Source organism: Peromyscus leucopus, chromosome 2 (assembly GCF_004664715.2).
Source record: "Peromyscus leucopus breed LL Stock chromosome 2, UCI_PerLeu_2.1, whole genome shotgun sequence".
NCBI lineage: Eukaryota > Metazoa > Chordata > Mammalia > Rodentia > Cricetidae > Peromyscus > Peromyscus leucopus.
Window position 1 is genome coordinate 88,622,609 of NC_051064.1, and position 20,858 is coordinate 88,643,466.

Below are 20,858 nucleotides of genomic sequence, written 5' to 3' on the forward strand. Positions count from 1 at the left end.
TGTTGGGGTGTGGCTTGTGCCTAACCTGGGGTCTGGCCTGGAGCCCCCGGGTGTGGGAGTCCCCTTCATGAGCTCCCAGTTGTCCCAGCTACCACGTCTTCACTCCGCTATCACAGATTCTAACCTTCTGGAGCCATAAACCCAATTAAACACTTTCTTTTGTAAGTGGCCTTAGAGCCCAGCGGTGGTGGCACACACCTTTAATCTCAGCACTCGGGAGGCAGAGGCAAGTGGATCTCTGTGAGTTCGAGGCCAGCCTGGACTACAGAGTGAGTTCCAGGAAAGGCTCCAAAGCCACACAAAGAAACCCTGTCTCAAAAAAAACCTAACAAACGAAAAAAAGATTTAATAAGTTGCCTTAGTCAACTTATCACAGCCATAGAAAATTGACTAAGACACCATATGATCCAGCTATAGTACATTGCTCGAGGATAGGACTCTGAAGTCATAAAAGTCAGCTGACATGGGAGACATCTGTGTGCACATATTTATCACAATATAACGGACAACCTGTGTTATCAGCTATGATCCCTGTAAGAATGGATTTAAAGTTTGTGGCAAAAATGTACCAGTGGAGTACTAGTCAGCCACAAATAGAAATGAAATCGTGTCATTTATAAGAAAATGGATGGAACTAGAGACTCTCATCTTATATTAAGTGAGGCTCTGAAAAACAAATATCACATGTAGAACCTACAGGGAAAAGATATGAAATGAAAGGGGATCCAGCCAGAACAGGGATAATACAGCGTTAATATGACCAGAGTACATTTTATGTACCTATGGAATAGTCATAATGAAGCCTATTATTTTGAACAGTTACTAAATACCAATATAAAAGTTTAAAAACTACTCTTTACATCTGATTTTTAAGATAGTGTGTTTTATCATTGAATTTTTTTAGTTTAATTTCTCAATTTAACGGGCAAGTAGCCCCTTAATAATTTCTAGTAAAAGTAATCATAGATTTATCCTTTTCAAGTTATCTTTAAATCCAATCTTAAAATAAATTTCAATTAAAGATGCTATGAAGAGCTTAGCTAGGTTAGGTTAAGGTCTAAAATTAATTTTGGAAGGAATATTATTTTATCTTTTTAACTAAGGAGCATATAATGTTGTTAACATCCTTAGTGAATGCTTTCTTGCTGTAGCCCTTACACACTTTTAACATTTACTCCTACATATTTTATGATTTAAGTATTGTTACATAGTGACACATTTTTTTTTTCTGCCACTGGGATTAAAATCGATCTTCCCTTTAGAGCACCCACTTAGTTACTTCATGGTTGGGGAGACGTGCAATGAAGCAGGAGTTATAAACCCAGTCTTATAGCCAGGTTGTCCCATCTGTATGGATTGCACATGTTGTACTAATTGATGGGTTCAACACCTGCCTTTTACCCCCCAGAGCTCCATTCCTGCTCTGTAACCCACCTGTGTCAGCCAGTGAGAGACCTGACCAGAAATCAGAGAGGATGAAACCAAAGGGAGGGAGTTCTTTCCAGGCCTCCTTCTCTGCTTAGCTGGTCAGGCAACTGCATCCTTCCAGACTCTTGTGCCTTTTCAGAGCCTTTTGTATTCAGATGGTCTCCCATTATTGTATCTCTCTGCTCTCAGCGGTCTGCGTACTGCATGACCATTTGGGGTTTCTTTGGCTCACACCTGTGCCTGAGTAATGTCCCCATTACACATCATACAGCTTGTCTCTTCCCTGTTTCCTACTAGGGTCTTGACCAAAGGCAAAGGGCACACACGGAGGTATCTGTTATTTTTATCATATTCTTGAGAGTGCCCCCTTGCTTCTAATATGATTTTGGCAATTGATGTTAAGATACACTGTGCATGGTGGTTCTTAATTCCCTTTGAGATATTCTGAGATTTATTCAAGTATTATTAGAATTTATCACCTTCATTTTAGCCATAAGTATATATGTATGTATATAGCTTGATTTTAATTTTGAATTGCTAACCTGTTATTTTATCTGCATAATTTTTATGTCATTTTAAATAAACTGTCATTTTAAATGTAGAATAATCTAATAAATTTACTATTTCATGTTACAGTTTCAGAACTTGCTTTGAAGTGAATGATAGACATGTGACACCATTTGAAATAATAATTGTAGACAAGAGAGTAATACACTTGAACTGACACTGCTTAATAATCCAAGGTTTATTAACTTAATTGTCTTTTTATGATACTTCCTACAATTTTGTTTTTAGTTTTTTAATTGGATGTAACTGGTAACCATACTCTTAGGTTTTTGTTTTTTTTTAATTCTGAAAAATAAATACTCTCTTCTTTTTATTGTGTTCCTTATTTTAGTTTAATCACTATGAAGTTAGAACCCAGCAATACCTTAGAAGTCTACATAGTGTAGACTTTCCCTAGGAGATTAATTGGGTCCGTCTAGTAGTTCTAAAAATCTGGTACACCAATTTAAAGTAAACGGTAATTTCAGTAGTTCATCCTTATTGTACTATGCTGTATATGGTATCTAGCATGGATTTTCTTTTGTTTCCCCTCAGTTAATTCCATCACAGAAAAGTCTGGAGTGGGTAAGAGTAATTCAACTGAAGAAGTGATTATGATTTCAGTGCCAAGAACTAGAATCTTCAGAGCAGTCACATAATTGTCCAGCTATTGACATAAGAAAACAAATATTGACATTTAGGTCCATTAAAGAAGAGTTAGTCAGGCACTGAGGTAACAAGAATCCAAGGGTTGCTCTTTTACTTTCAGAAGACAGTAAACTTGATTCAATTGGATAGAATCTGAAAATATGAAATTTAAGGTTTTCCATGGAAAAGTTGACAGGAAACAACTATCGGCGCAAAGCTACACAGAGAAACCCTGTCTCGAAAAAACCAAAAAAAAAAAAAAAAAAAAAAAAAAAAAAAAAAAAAAAAAAAAAGCCACTTGTGATCAGAGAGTTAAAAACATCCAAGGAGATGTAGAGCTGGCTTGCAGTGAGGCAAGCCATTTAATTCCATGGTGCAGCATTTATGAGTAAAGTGTTTTCTTCTTGTCCTCTCCCCTCCCTTCACACCCCACAGCTGGGGAGGCTCTCTCACTCGAAGCCACTGGCATGTGAGAATTCCGTTCCCACACAGTACACTTGCTTTACGTGCTCTCCCTTTCGGTATTCCTGTGTGGTTTAGAGCTGAAGGAACAAGCGTGAGAACGCACAGCCTCCACTAAATGCCAGAACTATTGGACAAGCTCATTAAAGTCAAGTGGGAATTGCAGTCTCCAAAAATTAAAATATCGGAACATCTGTTAAAGCTCAATCTGTGTTTCTTTCTTCTTCTCTTCTTAAAAAAAAAAAAAAATCTCTGATCAACTTTTGATACAGTATCTTAAAAGAATAAACCAAGAAGCTTGATAAGTAGAATTCATTTGGCTGGAAGTTCAATGAGTTAGAATCTGGAGTAGTTCTTGGAAAATGTTCTTAATGTCTTTTGAAAACCAAACCAAGAAAATTCCCAAGCAACGATGTAGGAAAACTGGGGAATTGCATTTACTAATCATGTAAGAACAGATAGGAAACAGCTAAAACAAATAACTTATTCATGAAGACAAGAAAGAAAACTCAACTGGCAGTTCTTTTATCAACAACATTTTAAGTTAGCAGGAAGTTAAAACTCCTGCTTCTCCACTCCTTTGGAAGTTGTATACGTGCTTTAGCTTTATGTCTTGTGAAATGCTTTCTCCTGTTCTAAGATCCAGCCTCCTCAAGTTAGGTGTTATTTTCTTTTGCATTTCCTACCTAATTTGCAGTTGGCTTTTACTTATAAAAGCAAAGTGAAATGTTCACAGGACTTGTTCAAACCTTAACTTTCTATGGCACATACATCACATGCGTGCAAAATCTTCCTGCATCCCAGAGTTGCTGTAAGCCGAGCAGTACAACACTTGCTGTCCAGGAACACTAAATCCCTAGCTCATCTGTTAAAATGATTCATCATCATTCACTCTACAGTTGCCAAAGTGGGATTTCTTCATACTCATCCAAAAAATATTTTTAATTTTATGGCAACAAATTTTACAATAATAAGAAAATAACCTATCAACTTTATGTTAGGGAATATGATTTCATTACTGAAGCCATCACTTCCATAGGGTACACTGAGAGAATGTCAAACAATATTGAATGCATCTGCATGGCTGGCTGCCACATACTGGAATCCTGGAAGGGTATCTCAGCTGCACACCGCCACAGCTCAGTGGGTGTACTTTTATCTCCAGCAGAACACTCAAGGGAGGTGGATGTTCACAAGACCTTTCTTGACTCTCATTTTATTCTCTTTGATATAAAAGATCACAAATAAGGCTGTTTGGTTGTCCAGCTTTGAGGCATCTGTTTTTTTTGAGCTTTCAAATATTGTTTTATCATGTGTGTCTCCAAATTTTGTGGAGGTATCTGGAAGCTCAATAGGAAGACCTTCCAGCTATGAGCAACAACTTTCTTCATGACAACTAGTACTTGTTCACTTTCATCCAAAGACTGTTTCCATACTCTCTAACTTTCCAGTTCCCAGTTCCAACACTGTCATTCACACTGGTGTGTTCTAGACACCTTGATTCTGAGTGAGGGTTGGGGTTGAGACTATGGATGGCTTCACTGACCTCTTCATTCCTGTCTTCCATTCCCCAGGTCCCCATTTATATTTTGTCCTTCTTGCTCTTACCCCATTGCTGACTCAGTTCCTGCTCCCTTAGCCCCTTTCCTGTAAGGATTTCCCAATCCTCTTCTTACGGTAAGACAGGAAATAATAAAGCAGACATGGGCATTGGATACATGTAATACTTTAATGGGTGATGTTATGAATAATTATTGATTGATTTTTGTATAGTTTAATGTATGCACAGGGTAGTACAGAAAGTGAAAATGGGGCACAAAGTTAAGATTGTGTCTTCTGTTCATCTAGCTCTCCTTTAGTCACATGCAGAATTTGCAGATATTTTTTTTGTCAGTTTTGCTTTAGCTGCTTCTGTATGTGAGTATGGTGTGCATCCACATGGTGTTGCAGGTATGTTCCATTGCAGGTATGTTGCAGGTATCATTCCACAAGCATAAAACCTTTATGTTTGTGCATGTGCCCGTGGACAGCAGCATCTCCCACTATTGCTCTCTCCACCTTATTTCTCATCCCAGGGTCTCAGCGTGAGTCTATAGCTCACTGATTGGTTGGATTATCTGTCCAACAAACCCTCCTGGTGCTGCCCACCCCTGTTCCCCAATGCTGGAATCACTGGTGTGCATATGGCCAGACCTAGCCTTTTATATGATTGCTGGCAATCAGGACTCAGGTCCTCATGCTTGCACGGTAAAAACTTCCTCTTCTGAATCATCTCCTTTTCGTTATTGTTTATGGAACATCACTAAGATGGGCTATTTTTTTTATACCATTTTTGGTGCCTTTCCTGTCTCTCCCTTAAAGCAACTCCTGGGATCACTTCAGAGATAGCCATGCTTTATTTTCAAATATCCATGTGCATTTTATTCTGTAATTTGTTTTCTATTAAACAAAGGAATTTTGATATCTCTGTAGACTTGTTTACTCTTTTGAATTGTAACTAAATTTGTACTACTAGAGATTTTACTATTATACATGAAACAATGCTGCCAATAAACTTGCATAAGTCCTTTATGTTTAAGAATATTTACTTAGAACAAAATTTCTAGTCATGGTGAGTTTGTTTATTGATGAGGCATCACTAGTTTAAAGTGGTAGGAGCATTTATGTGTCTACACACACACACACACACACACACACACACACACACACACACACACACATCTTCCCATTCTTCCCACATTTTCTCCAATATTAAATATTGTAGTTTTAATATTAATTTTAGATAGTCTCAGTTCCTAACCAAGACTTGCCAATATGGTCAGAGAAAAGGCCCTGGTATAGTTAATTATGCCCAGGTTTAGGTATGTGAGGATTACTTGAGAATTTAATGTGATGATTTGTACACATTAAATTTTAACCAAGGGAGAAATGCATGCCTATTTGTGTTCATTAAAAAAAAATAATCTATGTGTATCTGTGTTGTAAGACGGCTGTGCATAACATATGTGTGGGTACTCACAGAGGCCAGAAGTTGGCATCAGATCCCCTGAAGTTGGAGTATTAAGCAGTTATAAGCCACTCAGTATTGGTGCTGGGGACCAAATTCAGTCTTTTGCAAGAATAGCAATTGCTGAGCCAAAACTCCAGTCTATGTTTGCTATTATTAATAAAAAATACTGATCTATAGTATATTTCATAGTGGGTCAGAATATTAATATACTTAGAGATATTTAAGTAGAAACATGTAATATTCATAAAATGAAATAAACACATATTTGTATTTTGAATTAGGTTTCTTTTTATTCATTATTTAAATTTGAAAAATAAAATAATAAAATAAAATAAAATAATTACATCATTTCCTCCCTTCCAGTTCCCTGTTGAAATCACATTTTCTTTTCCTATAACTGTTATTTGTTACATATATGTAAATATATAAATGCAACCTCCTCAGTTTAGTGTTGGTTGTATGTATATGATTTCAGGGCTGACTGCTTGATGTTAGATAACTAATTAAAGGGCTCTTCCCTGGGCAAAGACTACTTTTCCCACTCTCAGTATTTCTTAGATGCCTCTAGTTGTCTATTCCTGGATCCCTACCTTCCATGTCTGCAAGTCTATGTTGGTGCCCTTCTTCAAGGGCTTGTCTAAGCAGCCATATTGTTAAGGGGATCATGGATGAAGCTCCTTATCATTTCTATGAGACACAGTCTCACACCAGCTTTCCAGGTCCTCTGGCTTTGGTAATCTTTCCATCCACCTCTTCTTTGTTGTTCTCTGAACCATAGGTAAAGGGGTTGTGTTGTAAATGTATCAGTGGAGGCTAGCAAGCTCATGATTATGTATTCTTTGTATTTTAACTGGTTTAGATATTCTGTAATGGTCTCCTTCTGTTTCAAAGAGAAATTTCTTTGGTAAGGACTGAGAGCTGCACTTGAGTTCTCACAAGAAGAAATAAAAGTGGCTAAGAAATAGCTCACAAAATGTTCGTCATCCCTAGCTTTGAAATTTCTTCCCACTCCTGTCTGAATGGCAAATATCAACAGTACAGTTGACAACAAATGCTGGAGGGATGTGGGGAAGAGGAACCCTCATTCATTCTTGATAGTACAGAGAACATTCAAAAGACTAAAAGTAAATCTACTATAGGACCTACTAGCTCTACAACTCCTTGATACAAGCCCAAAGGACTCAACAACCTACTCCACAGATACTTGCTTAGCTTCTATCATGGAGATAGAAGCTGAACTTGACCTGCAAGCCTCCTGCCAGAGGACAAGGACTCATAGCACTGGAAGGTGCTAAATAAGCTTCCAAGGCAGGGAACAAACAACAGTCCTACTCAGGCATGAAGTCTACGAACTGTGACGACCACCACAGTGTGCAATAGTGGCATGCATACCTTGGTAATAACCAACAGCTGTGTAATTAGACATTAGGCTCGTTTAACAGGAGGGAAATCATGCCTGGTACTGGAAATGTAGCCAGCTGCCCAGGACTAGTAGTTATGCATCTTAGAATGAAATTAGATTTCTTTATTATGACTGTCTTTACAAAATATTTATTATATGTTTATTTATTTAATGTGTATGTTGGAAGGAGCACATATGTACTGGCATACCTGTAGAAGTCAGAGAACAACCTGAGAGAGTTAGTTCTCTCCTTCCACAACGTGAGTCTTGAGGAATTGAACTAGGATCACTCATTAGACTTGGTGCTAGTTGCCTTTATCCTCTAAGTCACCTCACCATAAATTTCAAATTGTATGATCATTTTATAAGTCATTTTAGACAAGTCATTTTATAAGACACTCCCCCCATCTCTGGCCCTGCCACACGTGTACATTTCTGCCACAGTGCACACGTAGAGGTCAGAGGACAACTTTGGATGTTGATCTTCACCTTCCACCTAGTTTGAGACAGGGATACACACTGTTTGCTGCTGTGTATTATAGGTCAGCTGACCCCACAGCTTGGGGAGACTTTTCTTTCTCCAACCTCTCACCTCACTGTAGGAGTCCTGCTGGGATTGCAGACCTCCTAACTGTGTCCAGCGTCACATGGATTCCAGTGATCCTAACTCAGGTTGTGAGACTTGTGTGACAAACTTTGACCTCGGTGCCATCTCCCCAGTCCCATTTTAGCTTTTTGAATTTATGGATTTGCCATCTGTGACATAAACAACTTACTATTTCCTGTTACAACTTGACAACTAAGTGAAGTCGTGGCTGCTTGCAAGTGTGTTCACCTGACTCTTGGATTTGCCTGAAGGATACGATTTCAGTATGTCTTATGGTCATTATCCTGGTAGGAGTAAGTAATAATAATTAAAACCATGGTATTTACTTAGGAACTAGTTATCAATCAATTTGAACTCCAAAGATAGGCTGATTACAGATGAGAAATGTTGATGTGATATGGCTCTATCAGCCTTAGGCCGGAATCATATTGAATTAGTCTTTGGGGTGCTATTAAAAGTTAAAATTTAAAACATAAGAGTGGAATATATTTGTGCCTACTGTCTAGAAAAATGAAAATAGAGCTATGTAAATGATGGACTGTTCGTCTGTGAAAACAAGGGAATCACAGCCATGTTACCATGCCCAGCTTTACCAAACTTTCTGTTTCTCCTCAAATACCCACTCAAGACAGAGTTGTGAGTTCTGTCTGCAGTGGGCGGGAGAGCACAGGAGTAGGTGGGGAAGACTGATCTGGGTAGGAGGTAGGCTGATTGCCAGATTCCCCAGGGTGATAGAGAAAGCTTTTTATTATAATTTAGTAGAAAGTCTTTTGCCAAAAATGTTTCCATAAATACATATGAATGTTGGTTCTTGTTGAAAAATGCAAATCAGATGGTTGTAATGTTTTAAGCCTTACTTGGAATACCTTAAATAACGAGCACAAACATTTATGTGTGTACATGTACACACTTAAATGTATACCAAATTAGACACACAGAAAACGTATTTTAAATAGCATTAATAGGCCCCCACCAGCGTCCTGACATCAGGCTGAAATGCAAACCTACTGCTGTGGCAACCCTGGAGGCATTGTGGGAACTTTCACCACCACAGCAAGTACTCATTAGGCCTTCCTTTAGGTTGTATTTAAACAATCACAGCCCAAACACACTGAGCCAAACATCTGGCCTGTCTAGCTCTAGCATTCCTATCCCAAAATATTAATCTTCTACTTAGAGGCCATCAAAACAATATCAGACAATTGAATATCCTGGTGTTTGACCAGAAGCCTGGCTGTGCTATATCACCTGGAGCTGACCTTAGAGCTCTCTACTGCTCAGGTGAGTTATAGAAAAGTCTCATGGATCTAGAGTCTTCCTGCAAATTCCTGAGACCAGGGACATTTGGATACAACTCAATTAATGTAGACAATAAATAAATACAAGTTGCTTTAGTAACATTTTCCTGACATAACCAAGTTTCTAAGCTATGGCGGCCAGTTCAGTTCTAAATAATGTATTCTTGGGAAAGCAAGGCTAGATTCCAAGACTATTGGCTGATCTAGCTGATTGCAAAACTGTCTAATACAGTGTAGATTGATGAAAAGTTTCATATTTGAATTGTAAAGTAAATCCTCATTTCTTTATGGAAAAGTAAAGAAAATATCTATAGTAATGATGATGATGATTATCATCATTATGTTCTCTGTGCTTGTCACAATATTCTTACTTTAATAAATACTTAATAATAAAGTTCACAGGATGTAGCTCAGACACTGTGTTACAGCAGAGGCTTTGTAGCAGGATCTGAGTTTTTTCCTTAAGAAAAGAAGTTCTTCCTATTAGGAGGCAACTTATCATTGTCCACAAATGGAATATCTAATAAGATGAAATCTCATAGCTCTCCGGTGAACCTTGTGGTTACTTAGAATGAGGAACAGATGCCCCCTCCCAAAAGATGGTGCTTTACGTCACTGTCTCACAGTTTAAACTTTGATCAAGAGTCTCACAGTGAAGTACTCAAATAAATGAGCAAAATCTCTTTTTGTCACTAATGTGAAAAATATACCAGGTACATATTTTAATATGAGCACTAAATAGCATTAAAGCTCGAGACACACTTCAGGACCTCAGGAAGGTAGATGGGTGAGGTGGTATTTTATTTGTGCTGAAATGTGGTGATATTTTATTTGTGCTTTAATAAATAAAGGTTGCCTGGAGACCAGAGGAAAAAGGCCATTATAAGTAAACAAAGAAGTCAGGCAGTGGTAGCACATGCTCTTAATCCTATCACTTAGCAGGCAGGATCTCTGAGTGTTCAAGGCCAGACTGGAAACAGAGCCAGGTGTGGAGGCACACGCCTTAATTCCAACACTAGTTAGCCATGAAGGTCTGGAGGTCTGTACAGATAGACAGAAAGTGACAGAGCTGTGTTGGAGGAGGAAGTGATGTAGATGGACAGAGAGCAAATCAGATGGCAGAACAGCAAGACATATAGACATGGGTAGACAGGAAGTAACTCGCATTTGGAAGTTGCAGAGTGGGTGAGGTAAGGTTGGCTGGTGGCTTTCCCTATTTCGCTGCTCTCTCTAAGACTTTCACCCCTATATTTAGCTCCGTGTTTTTTATTTAATAAGACCATTTAGAAATTCATCTACAGGTGGGGGTTACATTTTCCACTTACAGTATTATCTACTGAGGCTTGTCAAGCACCATCTAGGTGGCAGAGATGAATAAGGCATAACTCCTGCCCTCTAAGAGTTTGCCATCTGATGTCAACTGTGATGCACATGCTCATGCACTCCAGGGAATTGTCTGTTAAGGTATAGTGGATGAGTTTAGAGATCCCATGATGCCTTGGATATAAGAAACCTGCAACATTTTCGTGAATGGGTGTAACATAAGTCAGACTGACAGTGGAAGAAGTAGCGGGTCAATGCTGTCCATGGCAAGGAGACTAATCCTGGGTTATTTCATGACCTCAGCAAACATGGTAGAGACTTCTTGATGGAAGAAGACAAAAAGACATGAGCTCTAGGATGTGAGGGCCAAGTCAAGACCACATTGGAGCTGTTAGCAATTCTAGTCTCCTAGCGGATACAGAACTAAAGTCAGATGTCGGGGGCTCTGGGACAAAGACTCAGGAATGGGGTTGGTAGTGGTTTCCTGTGTTAGATACATATGTGGTCTCTGTAAGATATGAATGTATTATATTGTCATGTATAATATAACAATTACCATTGTAACGAGGAAGGCTGAAGCTAAGGAGTAACAATAGAGATGCCCCCAGGATGCTTGCAGTAACAATAGAGATGCCCCCAGAATGCTTGCACAAAAAGCAAAGCCTGAAGTGGCCCTTTCTAGCTGTCGCATCCTGAGGACCAGAGCACCGCAGTTCCGTAGGAGATATCAGCACAACAGTTTTGAACCCGGGCTGCACATGAGAATCACCTGGGAAAAGAAACACCTGCAAGTCCCAATGCCTGACCCCAGAGATTCTAAAATAATGGACCTGCCATGCGTTATTTAATAAAAGTGTAAAAATTAATATACTTTATTTTTAGAGCAGCTTTAGATTTGTGGAATTTTAATTTGTGCAGGAATTGCAGGGTTCTCATGCGCCATGGGTTCCACACATGTACAACTTCCTTTACCATCAACATCCAGAAGAGCACTTGTTACATCTGAAGAATGTCCCCCTACACAGCAGTCTTTCCTCATCTGGGACTGTGCACTAAATCAGGGTTTCTTAAACTCTTTCCATTCCAGACCCCCTTTTGCCTAAGACTTTTAAAATTGATATATACAAGTTAAACATTTGTTGATAGTATATCATAAGGAAATTTGGTTCCTTCTTTGTTTGGTTTGGTTTTTATAGGGTTTCTCTGTGTAGCCCCAGCTGTTCTGGAACTCACTCTGTAGACCAGGTTGGCCTGGAACTCAGAGATCTGCCTGCTTCTGCCTCCTAAGTTCTGGGATTAAAGGCATGCACTGGCAAGCCCCATATAAGAAATTTCTTTTTAAAATAATTCTTTGTTATATATACAATTCTTTCATCTATTAAAGATGAAAGAAAATATGAATACTAGTGAAATAGATATGCTTGGTTATTTTTATGTATAGGAGTTAAATCTTGTTTGGATATGTGATGGAACAGGACATAGAGCACCTTCTATAATCTTCTTTGGGTTTTTTTGGGGGGGGTGTTTATTTGTTTGTTTCAAGAAGGGGTTTCTCTGTAGTTCTGGCTGTCCTGGAACTCTATAAATTGGGCTAGCCCTAAACTCAGAGATCTCTGCTACTGCCTCCTGAGTACTGGCAGTAAAGGTGTGTGCCGCCACCACCAGGTGATTTTCAGAGTTTTGAGTTTATCATTATCAAGCTGAGAACACTACTTCCTGTGTAGAAGAAATTGGTTTAAGTCTGTTTGGGGTCGTTTCACAAATCACAGATTATGTCAATCTCATCAAAATTCTTGAATAATCTTTTTTAAAAGATTTGTTTATTTTCTTTTACTAGTTTTATATATTAGATTTTTATGACACTTTAGACTTCCAAAAATTTTGAAATTTCTTTAATACTTTTTTAATCTATTTTAATTATTTGATAATTTCATTTTTTTCTTCCCTCCAACTTCTTTTATGTCTCTCCTCCCTCACTCCTTAAATCATGGCCTCCTATTCTTTAATTATTATTGTTTTACACACACACACACACACTGCTGAGTTCAGTTAGTGTTGTTTATGTGATGTATTTAGGGTTCACTTCTTGGGACTTAATAACTTATCAGAGCTCTTGTTCCTAGAGAAAACTGATTCTCCCTTTCTCAGCAACTGCCACTGCCTGAATCTCTTCATTCTAGCGGTAAAGCCCTGTGAGAATTTAATCCATCCACACTGGCATGCCAACTGGTGGTGTCATTTTGTAGGTCTTGCTTAGGCAATCATATTGCTGAGATTTCCTGGTTGAAGGTTCCCTGCTGTATACAGAAGAGACTATGTCACAGCAGATGAGCTATTCTGGTCTTTTTGCTTGCTCAGTCTGTGTACTCCATCTTCCTGTTCCCAGAGGACTGGGTTCAGGGGTTGTTTTGCAGATGTATCAGACGAGGATAAGAACCTCACAGACGGTTATTATCTGCATTTTAACCAGATGTGGCTTTCTATAGTAGCTTCTGTCTGCTCAAAAAAGAAGCTTCTTTGATGAGGAGTGAGTGTTACACTTATCCCTGGGTATAAGGATATGCATCTAGAATACAGTTGTAAACTATACTGCTTTAGGAAAATGGCAATAATAAATTCTCTACTAAGGTCCATGACATCACTAACCAGAGATAGTTGTCTATGTTTAAAATACCCAGTATGAATTCTCTTCTATTGAAAGGTCCTCAAGCCCAATTAGACAGCTGTTGGTTACATCCAGATATAAGTGCCACTATTGTACCTTTCAGAATATCTTGCCATTAATGTCATTGTTGTTCATAGACTTCACAGCTATTGACTGTTTTTCTCCCTTGGCAGCTTGCATGGATTGTTCTGGTACTATGACAGTGAATCATCTAGAAGGATATTACCAGATCATTTCCAGTTCAATTTCTCCAAGTCCTGTGTCCAACATTTATTTTCAGCATATACAGTATTAACAAGTTCTTGAAAGCAAGCAAAAGCAACATCAATAGCTTATATTGTTTTGAGTCTTTTGGCTGTCCCTGATCAATAACTTGAAAGGACATTTCTCATAGCTAGTACTGGGGCTTTTGCTAAATAGTCAATGACTCTTGGGGGAACATTGTCACCCCAAGTGGTACAACTATACATGCATAGATATACATTCATGTATATTTAATTAAACATAAAAAATATGTGGCTTATATGGTGCAAAGTATTCATGTTATATGTTCAAAATGAGGTTGCAGTGATGTCCTGAGCTGCAACACAGGTTAGTGCTTCCAGAAACAACTTGGATTCACTCTGGGCCTGACTTTGAACTAACTTTTGGTTGTTTTTTTGTTCAGAAATCCTCTACTATTGTCCTTTTTATTGCAACCCTCACATTAATTTATGGGGATGTGGGGCACAGTTTAAGAAGCCATAGCTTAATGAACAGCTCCCTTTTAGTATTATATATTTTTGCAGATTTGGGCAGTTTGCTATAAGATACACTAGTATTGTAGGTCCATGGAGACATACACGGTATAGAGAAATGGCCACAACATATATGGTATCCAGAAATGCTCATGTGATAATTTCTGCAAAATTACCTTAGGTCCCTTGTCTGACAGAAACCTTAATTTTTAGGCAAAAGGATACATTCCATCTCCTGTCTTGGACAGAAAGCAGCAGTCTTCCAGGAAGATGACATTATTAGAGAAGTTGTGGGGGTTGGGATGTTCCAACTGTCACTGGAGACGGAAGTTGGGTGGGAAGAATTTGGAGATAATAGTAATACATCAGATAGAAACAAGATGTTTGAAAGTAAGTACAAAAGTAAGATTTAGAATCTTTGTTAAGTTACTGCTTTGAACAGGGATTCTGGCTTTTCTGAATGCCCCCTTCTCTTGAGAAGTAGAGATGACAGCACATATCTTGAGGGGGCATTATGAGAAATCAAGCCATTGCATTGCACTTAGCATGCTTTCAGTCTTTACTGGATGACACCTAAATATTAGAGAGAGAGAGACAGAGAGGGGGGAGGACATAAACAATTTTTACTGGAGTAATATACGCCAATGCACAATGAGAATTCAAAAGCAGGAAATGTACTGGCAACAGGAAGGTAGGGAAGGTATCTTAGGATTCTGCTCCATGTGGTGTTTGGTGAGGGGTACACACGCACCCATGTGGAGGCCAAAGGGAAACTGGGTATATTTATCAGGAACATCATCTATCTTACTTGGTTGTGACATGGTCTCTCACTGAAGCCTGAACTGGCTGGCCAGCAAGCTCTGCTGTCTGCCCCAGCAGCAGTGGTTATAGATAAAAGCCTTGACTGCCAACTTTAGATTTTGGGGATCAGAACTCAGGTCCTCATGCTTTTTCTGTAAGCACTTTACCAAGTGAACTATTTCTCCAGTTCCCTTCTCAAGAACTTATTTTTATTTATTTAGTATTTCTTTCTTATTGTGTGTGTGTGTGTGTGTGTGTGTGTGTGTGTGTGTGTGTGTGTGTGTGTAGCCATAAGCTTACATACCATATAGCGCTCACATGGAGGACAAAGGACAGCCTGCAGGAGTCAATCTTCTCCTTCCATCAAGTGGGTTCCAGGAACTAATCTCAGGTCATCAGTCCTGGTGGCAATCATCCATACCTGATGAACCATCATATTAGCCGTCAGGAATTTTTGTTGTTGTTTCTTCAAGACAAGGTTTCTCTGTGTAGCCCTGATTGTCTTGGAACTTGGGACCAGTCTGCCCATGAACTCAAGAGATCTGCTTGCCTCTGCCTCCTAAGTTCTAGGATTAAAGACAAGCACCATCATGCTAAGCTTCCTCAGAATTTTTAATAACTTGATTTTTATATAGAAGACTGAGGGAGAGGAGTGCATGATTAGTGTAAGAGAGAGAGACACATGTAATAGGAACACAATTTAGCATGCTGCCTTTAAATATGGTCAGACAGAAGACACAGTCTAAGGATAAATCAACGACGTTTGCATCAAGAACCCTGTAGAAAGTCTGCACAGCTGAAGTGAAATGTGTCAAAGGCCCTCAGAGATGCTGGAAGCAGTGACCACCCTACACCTCTGTGTTCGTCTGCAAAAACAATTCTTTTCTTTTCATTTTCTTCTCAACTTGTCAGAACCACCATCTCTCGAGGGCATTTTGCCTAGGAGGAAGGCTTCAGCTTTTGAATGGGCATAAATAAGATGATTTGTGGCAACCTGTTACCAGCCAGGAAGGCATTTCTTTATCATGCTCTCCCAAGATAAGACAAAAGACTGCATGGAGAATCCTTGTCCTCCCAAATGAAATGTCATTTCCATGCAAATTATCATGAAAAAAGCTGCTAAAAACCAATCACTTGAGAAGAAGAATTATGGTTAGTGGTGAATTCATGTCTGGAGAATGAAAACGTGAACCTGGGTGTATACTGTTTTGAAGAACTAGGTGTGTTTCTTTACCAGTAGATGTCACTGCAGGCATTACACACAGCCTATTTCTAAGAAACTTTCTCCTATGAATGTTGCTATAATTTAATTGGTAGAACACAGTTATGATAGGCATAAAGGGTATTTATTCTGAAAAGCAATATATTTTATCATGGTCATGAACTTGTAAAAACATTGGCTTAAGGAAGCCAGCGTGTATGCTTTAAATGGGCTTAATACAATATACAGCATAAGTAATAGAAACTTAAGAGGTTTAAATATATACAGTGGGTTTTCCTGGATGTGATAAGGTTTGCTTTTCAGCATTATTCTATAGAATCAAATTCATAGGAAGAATTTAATGAGAATTCACAGACCTGACTTCTACTCTTTGTACAATTGGCATTTTTATTCCTTCAAACATCCTTGAAAGTTTTCTTAGAGAAAGAAAGCTCTTTAACTGACATGTTATCCGCTATCCTATTTCAGCTTTCTCTGGCCTCTTAAGCATATACTGTCCTATATCAGGAAGTGAAATCACTAAGTCTTTTAGAAAAGTACACTTTAATAGTGTCTGGGGGAATTTATGCAGAGAAGCTCTGGCCACACTGAAACAGATCTCAGCTCCCTTTCTCTTGCAGTCTCAGAGCTGACTCCTTAGTGCAGTTGAGTTGGCAAGGTTGAGTTAAACTGTTGTGTGAAGTGTTTTTTCTAGAAATCCCTGCACTTTTAAATCCATGTGCTCTTTGGAGATGGTTCTTACTCATGCATACTTCAAGGGCAAGGTGTGTGAATGTGCAGCCAGTCACTCTGAGACTGGGCCCTACTCGAGAAGTCCAAGTTTAATGTGGTTAGAGGGAAGTCTAATTACCTAAGATGTTCAATGATGAACTCAATATTTTTTAATAATAAACTAAAAGTTGATTTCAGTTTTCAAACCAGAAACTGCACGTATTATACACCCGACCCCATGCAGGTTGTTCTGGTCAGGCCTACCTCCACTGAGTTCACCAAGAAAGAGGAAAACACAAAACACTTGAGTTTATCATCTCCCTGACACTGAATTAGTTTGGAAATATGTTACTTTCTTTTCTACTTCGTATCAGTAAGCTCAGAGCTTTGTGAGTCCCTTCTCTTGCCTTTGCCTGCAAATACTGAGGGTCTTTTTTATGATCAATTTTTTTCATATATTTTGATCGTGTTTTTCCTCCTCTCATGACTCAGATGATCCCACATCCCTACTCACTCACCTTTATGTTCTCTCTCTGTCTCTCAACAAAAACATAAAAACAAAAACCGAAACCCACAAAAAACACAAAAGTAAAAATACAAACAAGCAAAAGTCAGTAAGAAAAAAAATGCCAAAACAAAACAAAATAAAATGAAAAGCCACACACAACAACACACACAAACAAAAGCAACAACAAATCCACAGAGTTTGTTTTATGTCGCCTACTACTCTTGGGCATAGGGCCTGTACTGGAGGGTGGTCCATATACCCAGTGACACTCCATTGGAGAAAACTGATTTCCCCTTTTTCCAGTGAATATCAGTTGCAAGTAGCTTTTTGGTTAGGGGTGAGGCCTTGTGCCTGTTTCCCCTACTCAGTGCTAGGACCCTGTCTGGTTTGAATTGGAGCAGGTCTTGTACATACTGCTACTGTTTCTGTGAGTTGTGAGGGTCTTTGTGAAGTTCGCATCCTCGAGCCAACATGACATGGCCAAGAAACAGAGTTTCTCCCAAGAAATCATATTATTGACAAAAACATCAATGTCTTGAGAAATAGTTACCAAGCACCTTCTTATAAGCACAAGGCAATTGCTCTTCACTGACTGTACAATGTAGATGCTCTTCTTCACAAAGCCCCCAGTGTAGATCCCACAGTGGGGACACAACAATGACAAAGACTTGCATCTGTCAACTGCATGGCATGACTTGTTTTTTTGAGCAACACTTATACGTGAAGTCCAGGGCATACTAGTTGATGAAGGTTGGTTTGGCAGACATTTCAAACCCTAGACTTGTTAAAATAGACCATCAACTGTTATACTTCAATCACAGTGGCTAGAACCATTCCTTTGTGTTAACTCATTTTTGTTAGAATGCCTTTGGCTTTTGTTAGAGACCAGTATCCGAAAGGGGTTGTTAGACACTTACTGTTTGGAGAGTGAGGCTATTACTGAGCATGGTAGCTAGGCTTCACAGTACTCCAAATTTCAGTCATTGAAATGATTATGGCCTGCTTTCTTTCTTCTTCTTTTGAGGTCTTTAGAGTTCTTTATTTTTGGGATAGGGAATCATTTCATAATCATATTTCCTTCTCCTTCTACAGCCCTCCAACTTTGGCTCCCTAAAGGCACAGAGCCAAAGTGATGGTCTGAGAGTAATGGTTTTCATTTTTTTAACAGCTTCTCTATTAAACTTTGTTGGCTTGCTTTCATTCTCGTATACTTCTGCTCTAATATTCTACATGTTTTATATGGGACTTGTGGGGCAAGGTAAAGAGGCATTTAAATAAACCAAAATGTGTAAAAATAAATAATGTATTTCTAGAATAGCATCATACTCTGCCTAAAACCTACATAGCTAACTATATTCTATACCTCCAGTTTACAATAAGATGTGAGATAGAAATACCACCCTGCTCATTTTAAGGGGAGAGTAAGCAACACTAATATCCTACCACCACACCATATTTTTTACACTCTGTAGCAGCACAATGCTTAAAATTTGAGTTGTAGGTGTACTGGGGTGGTGAAACTCACCAAGTTATGTACTTTATTTTCAGTTAGTCTGAAACTCACAATTCATCTCCTAATTCACTGCAAGAGCACAGGTTAAACTAGTAAGGAAGCTGGATGGGAAACGGTAATCACTTGTTAGCATGCATGAAGTAGACACAAATATTTTCTATTAAGGCTCAAGTCAAGGAAATAATGATTGATTGGAACTGGAACTCAAGGCATCTTTGAGTTATAAAAGCAAAGACTATTGTTTTACCAGAAAGAATTCTCTTTCCCATGGATGGAATAGGACTTGTTTGTAGACTGGGAGAGCCATTTAAATAGGGGAGATGAAGGAAGGCCAGAGGAGAGAAGAAGAAACAGACCTTGAGTTAGGTTAGGGGAAAATGAATCACTGAACTCCATTTCAGAATCATGGTTTTGCTATTTGATTTTGGACTCAGGATATTTTGGCAAAATACAGTAAAGCTGAGACAGGAAATTAGTCCCCATTTATAAAATATTTGGATGAGTTTGTAAATGGGAAAGATACCATTAAAATAGAGGGAAAATTCCTTTCATTTTAATAAGAAAATGAGTAGAAAGAATGATGGCTAAGTAATGTCTTAAAATTCAATCTTCATTCCATATTTATGGCTCCATTGACACACTGTATAATTGATTGATAGGAATTTTCATTCCAAAGTAGGATTTATATGTTGTCTCTAATCCCAATACCATTATGCAATCAGTTTCCATTTTTTGCCTTTATTTTACAAATTCCCTGAAAAAAATTTAACCAAGTCTATAAATATTCTTCAGAGAAGATAAAACTTAGGGAAAAAAGCCACAAACATTCAAAATAATATTTGTAATGAAGAGAAAAAGAATATCATTTGTGAAGACTTAAGAATTTCTCCTCCACATGTCCTAACTCCTTCCCTAGACGAAGTGCTTTCAAATGCAGACAAAAGCCCATATTTGCTACTTAGAATTAGTTATCAAATGGATCCTAGAGAAGCACATTGTTTTAAATATGAGTTTGCCTTGAAATATGCTTACCCCTTTGATATCCGGATGGGTTTAGTCATTACAATTTGTCATCTCAGAGACACAAACACTCATTTGGTTTGGAAGCTGTCCTGTTCCTAAATGACCAAGAGAAACTTTATGCTTTATAAATGAAAAAGTGGAATTTGCTCTAATGAAGTGACTGAAACACAGTCACTCACTGAGTCCCTGACAGAGTTAAGTTAGAGTCCATCTGTCTCTCTCAGTCTCACATTCTCATCTCAACTCTGGGGTAATTACATTTTTAAATGCTCGTGTGTCCACAACATGAGAATTAACCATCAGGTGGTTGTAATAAGATACTGGGTCTGGAATTTGACTTTTCTCTTCCCAGTTATGCAACCTGGGGAAGAATCACTCAAATTTTCTCTGTTTCGTCTCTTCATTAAGTTCTTATGAGAGCCACACAAGAAAACGTACAGAAGATGACAGCAAACTTTCAATTTCAAGCAAGCGTTAGTTTTCCTGTTAGTCCCACCAACTGTCATTGCCACAAATGAATGTTAGGTTTTCATTTCAGAGTCACCATTTTTGTGGCATTTTATTAACAGAAGTGAGGTGTCAGAAGTCAATCCCTACAATGTATACATTTGGAATTGTGTGTTCCTAATTATGTGTAGGCTTACCAGGAATACATTTGTTCAAACTATTTTGCTTTGCTTTCAATCCTAAAGTTTTTTGGAGTTTGAAACTTAGTACTTATAAAGTAATTGTAAGGCTTTTACTGTTATCTAATTTTATCTGGATTTTATTTCACGATCTGGACTGAAAAGTCAGAGAAGTGGGAAAATTGAATAATTATCTCATATCCTTCAAAGAGTATTTAAGATGTAAAGTTACATTTAATATCAATAAATACCTCATGATTGATTATATAAAATATAATTTAAGCTGTTAATATTGAAATAATACTATTTAAGGTGATCATAGTTTAAC